Here is a 5,541-nt window from a genome sequence, read left to right on the forward strand (position 1 = left end):
AAAAAAGAATAATTTTTAATTAAAAAATAATAAAAATATTTACACACTGCATGTGGCGGACGAGTGTGTACAAACACAACCAACTTGGGTGGTTGAAGGTGTCACGTCCGCACTAAAGGTGCACAAAAATACTAAAAAAATGAGCTCAGGGGGGTAGTAAGACCTTAGTTAAGTTTAAGTGTGTCTCTGAGATTTCAGTCATAGTCTAGGGGGGTACTTATGTCTTATCCCAAAGTTAAATAATAATGTGTTAAAATTATTGAGATTAAGCCGGTCAAATTGGGCAGGTCATAACCCAACCCGATTTTTAGCCCATTTGAGCTTATCACGACCTAGACCGTCATGATTGTACCCACACTAACCCTTCGATGAGAGAACCATTAATACTAACTAGCTAACCCAAGAACTACACAACTTAATCAAAACTAAGACATTTAAAGATACAGAAGCAAGTTTAAATGCAAGAGATAGAGTTCCCATAAACTTTAAAAGCCTAGTGTCACGACCCGATTTCTCAAGTCATGATAACACCTACTATAACCCACTAGTAGGTAAGCCAACCCGTAACCCGAAACAACAAGTAATGGGTCTGAGGGTAGAAACTAAACAATAGTAGGCAAATAACAATATAAACAGGCGGAAGCAAACCAAAAACATATATACAAATAAAGATCCCTCCCAGAACCTGAAAGTCACTAGTACAGAGCTACTAACAAAATGAGTACAAGTCCCAAAAGTGGACAACAGAGACTGACTGTCTCGAAAGGTAAAAGACAAGTCTATATATACAGATAGAGACTGAAATAGTAGAAAACGTCGTGTGCTCACTCCCGTCTTCGAATCAGTCTGCTCCAAGCTCGATCAACGCTGGCTACTAGTGCCCGGACCTGCATCACGAAATAGATGCAGAGCGTAGCATGAGTACCAAAACAACCGGTACCCAGTAGGCATTATAGGCTGACTGAACTTGAGAAGTAAAGGCAATATGAAAAGATGGAATAACACAAACCGAAGTCAAGAACTAAAATCTAACTAACAAGGGAATGCACACAAGTGTACAAAGAACTAACTAAAGTAATCTATAAGCTAACTACACCTAACTGGACCCCCATAATCCCAGAAGGTACACTCGTGCGCAAGTTAAATAAAAACCCGAACGGACCCCCATAAGCCCGACAAGTACACATAATAACTATAACTAAAGAGAATTGCATAAAAGAATCCAAGAACGAAGAACACGAATTAGAATCTCAACCCTAACTAGTAAAATCTGACAGTACGGAGGCCGGACCTCTAACCGGATGCTGACCAGAAGTACCCACGTAACCAATCACAAATATCAAGTATATGAGGCCGGAACTCTAACCGAATGCTCTATATAAGTATCTGGGAAATAGAGGCTGGACCTTAAACCGGATGCTCTATATAAGTATCTGGGCGATAGAGGCCGGAACTTAAACTGGATACTCTATAAAGGTATCTGGGAAATAGAGGCCGGAACTTAAATCGGATGCTCTATAAAGGTGCCAATATAGCTGCTGAAAGAGTCCTAATCGATCCACACTCATAAATGTCCGTGGAATGCCGTCCATACTTAGCCAGTCAATGTAAGTCCTTGGAACCAAATCGAAAATCAAATTCAAACCGCGAAGTAGAACTAGTGTCGCCGATGTAACTCGTGAAGCCGTAACATCGGGGAAAATAAGGATAACTATAGTCGGAGAAAGAGTATCGCCTAACTAAGGCCCAAACTATCAGACTCAAGTCTGCTACACCAGTCTACAGGGATCTAAGCCGGCCGAGCGACATCAGGGCAAAACTAAGGCCTATTGGATCCGAATAATGTATTTCTAAGGCAAGCCCTGGTCAAACCTAAACTAAGGCCCAACATTCTTCAAATAAATAATAATTAAGCATACAAGCACTCCACATAGCGAGGAGGGTCCGTTAATAACACAAAACATGCTCACAGTTACCCAATAATTCCCGAAATAGGCCGAAAACATGATTTCTTAACACCTATGCAAGATTCAATAACTACCCAACCCAAATCCCAACTAATCAATCATGCATTCACATTCTCGAGCTCAATCTAAGAGAGGAAAATCGTAGCCTACCTGTAGGCCGATCACACACACTCCAAAATCACTCCTTCAAAGCTTTCTCTTTTCGAACGGTCTCGAAACGCTGCCCCGCTATCAAAAATAGAGTCACAACGTTAATACGGTCGTTTAGACACCAAAATCACAACAAACGGAGACGGGTCAATTTTGGAGTCAAAATGGGAATCGTGAGACCCGCACAAAAAATTCCAAAATCAACCCCAAAAGTGGGTCCTAACCAGTTCCCCCAGCTCATGTCCCAAAATGGGATACAATTCGGGGCTCGGGAACAACAACAATATCAACATGCAACTAAAACCCAAATTTTCTCAAAAATTAGAAATGGGACAACAGTGTATTTACCAAAAACGAGCGGTCTACAGTAAAATCTAACAATACCACAATGTTCTCCTCGAAAAACCACTCAAGATAGCCTCAAAAATCACCAAAATCGGATCTAAAATGGCTAAGAAAACAAGTCTAAAAAATTTTCAAAATTAAGCTCACAAAAGGGTGCGGTAGTAAGTATTTTTCGAAAATTACCTCAAACGGGGACTCCAAATCACTATCTGAGCTCACCAACACGTTGTCCTCGAAAAATATCACAACTTTGCCTTTTGAATCGCCCAAATTGGTTGAAAGATGAGAGAGTTATGAGGGTTTAAGTTTGGGGAATATGTTGCTATTTTTTCTGCATTTATTGCAGATTTTCTGCAATAATTCCAAAACTTAAAACTCCGACGGGGTGCTCCAAACTTGTTCGGAACCCCGTACACGCAAACAAGATATGCAACCATACCAAATTCGATATTCCAGACTCAACGGCGCAGTTAAAATTTCCATCAGAGGTCATTTCGATAAAAAGTGGGTCCCACTTCCAAAAGTCATTTTAAGTCAAAACCCACAAAAGGGCTCGAAAAGATATCGAAAACCTTCGGACACAAAAGAAGGGTCAATCTAGACCAAACTCGACATTCCGGAGCTAACCACGCTGATGAAAATTCTCATCCGAGCGCGTTTACTCAGAATGTTGACCAAAGTCAAACTTAGGCTTAAACTTAAAGTTAAAACGCCTAATCGCATCGACTCACACTGAAAACCTCGGGAGTCATGACGACCATGCTACTAGCCTAAAATGACCCTTCCGGAGCTAATGGAATCGTCAAAATTGGATTCCGATGTCATCTTCTTGAACTTTTGATCGAAAATGATCGTTCAAGGTTCATAAGCTCCAAAACACAAAAACTCGCAGCAAGACCAAACGAATGACCAGGTGACCGAACTGTCAGTCCTAGCAAGTCATAAATGACTGGGGATCCCTACAGGAATGTTATAAACGACACACAGAAGGCAAGACACAGAAATGACCAAGAGGGTCATTACAATATCCACTACTAAAAAGGACTTTCGTCCGTGAAAGAAAGAATCAAGAAGTACCTGAAGGCTCAAACAAGCCGGGAAACTGCTCCCGCATATCCTGCTCGGTCTCCCAGGTAGCCTCCTCGACTGGACTATGCCTCCAACGGACCTTAACAACAGGAATGGCTCTCGAGCGCAATCTCCTCACATCTCTGGCTAGAATGGCAACTGGCTCCTCTACGAATGTCAAACGATCATCCAACTCGACTGCATCATACTGGAGCACATGGGACTCATCAGGAACATACTGCCGCAGCATCGAAACATGAAACACTGGGTGGATGGTTGAAAATACTGGAGGTAGGGCCAACTTATAAGCAACCTCCCCAACTGTCTGAAGTATCTCAAAATGCCCAATGTACCTGGGGCTAAGCTTGCCCCGCCTCCTAAACCTCATCACGCCCTTCATGGGCGACACACGGAGGAATACCCGGTCACCAACAGAGAATCTCAAAGGTCGACGCCTCTGATCAGAATAACTCTGGTGCCTACTCTGAGCCATCCTGAGCCTATCCTGAATCACCCTCACCTGATCCAGGGCCTCCTGAAGCAAATCTGTACCACGCGGCCTAGGCTCTGTAACTCAAACCAACCAACTGGAGAGCGACAACCCCTACCATATAAGGCCTCAAACGGGGCCATCTGAATACTAGAGTGGTAGCTGTTGTTGTACGCAAACTCCGCCAAAGGCAAGAACTGGTCCCACTGACCTCCAAAATCCATAACACAAGCCCGCAACATATCCTCAAGGACCTGCATAGTACGCTCCGACTGGCCATCCGTCTGTGGGTGAAAAACTGTGCTAAGGTGGACACGGGTGCCCAACTCCTCCTGAAAAGCCCTCCAAAAGCTGGAAGTGAACTGAGAACCCCGGTCTGAAATGATAGAAACAGGCACTCCATGAAGACGAACTATCTCCCGAATATAGATACGAGCCAACCTTTCAACACTGAAGGTAGTATGAACAAGAAGGAAGTGTGCTGACTTGGTCAATCGATCCACGATGACCCAAATGCTGTCAACACCTTTAGAAGTCCGAGGCAACCCCACAACGAAGTCCATAGTGATACACTCCCACTTCCACTCCGGAATGGGTAATCTTTGGAACTCGCCACCAGGCCTCAAATGCTCGGCCTTTACCTGCTGGCAGCATAAGCAACGGGAGACAAAGTCAGCAATATCTCTACTCATGCCACTCCACCAGTAATGCTGCCTCAAATCACGATACATCTTCGTTGTGCCTGGATGGATAGAGTATCTAGACTCATGGGCCTCAGAAAGTATCAACTGTATCAAATCTCCAACTCTCGGAACACAGATGCGGCCGGCAAATTTCAACACTCCATCAGGATCTAAGGTAGCCTGACCACCATCACCCGCTAACACTCGATCTCTAAGGGCCACCAAGGTATCATCCTCAAACTGGCAACCACGGATCCTATCAAGCAAAGAAGACTGAACTCCCATAAAGGCCAAGACGCATCTAGAATCTGAGATATCCAACCGAACCATGCTATTAGCTAAGGACTGAATGTCCAAAGCTAAGGGTCTCTCCTCAACAGATAAGAAGGCTAGACTACCCATACTCACTGCCTTCCGGCTCAAGGCGTCCGCTACCACATTCGCCTTGCCCGGATGATAGAGAATAGAGAGGTCGTAGTCCTTTAGGAGCTCAATCCAACGACGCTGCCTCGAATTAAGGTCCCTCTGACTCATGATGTACTGAAGACTCCTGTGATCGGTATAGATCTCACATCGAACTCCATACAAGTAGTGCCTCCAAATCTTAAGTGCGAAAACTACCGCCGCCAACTCTAAGTCATGGGTGGGGTAGTTGCGCTCATGAATCTTAAGCTGCCTCGACGCATAAGCAATAACCCGGCCCTGCTGCATCAATACACAACCCAAACCAACGCCGGATGCGTCACAATATACCGTGAAGCCCTCGCCCTCAACTGGAAGAGTCAATATAGGAGCGGTGGTCAATAACTCCTTGAGCCTCAAAAAGCTCGCCTCACAC

At 44.3% G+C, this 5,541-nt stretch overlaps 1 pseudogene; it reads right to left on the reverse strand.

The window, feature by feature from the left end:
- Window positions 1-3,528: 3,528 nt before the first annotated feature.
- Window positions 3,529-5,541, reverse strand: part of LOC125847336 (uncharacterized) — a 7,393-nt pseudogene continuing 5,380 nt past the window's right edge.

Source organism: Solanum stenotomum, chromosome 12 (genome assembly GCF_019186545.1).
Source record: "Solanum stenotomum isolate F172 chromosome 12, ASM1918654v1, whole genome shotgun sequence".
NCBI lineage: Eukaryota > Viridiplantae > Streptophyta > Magnoliopsida > Solanales > Solanaceae > Solanum > Solanum stenotomum.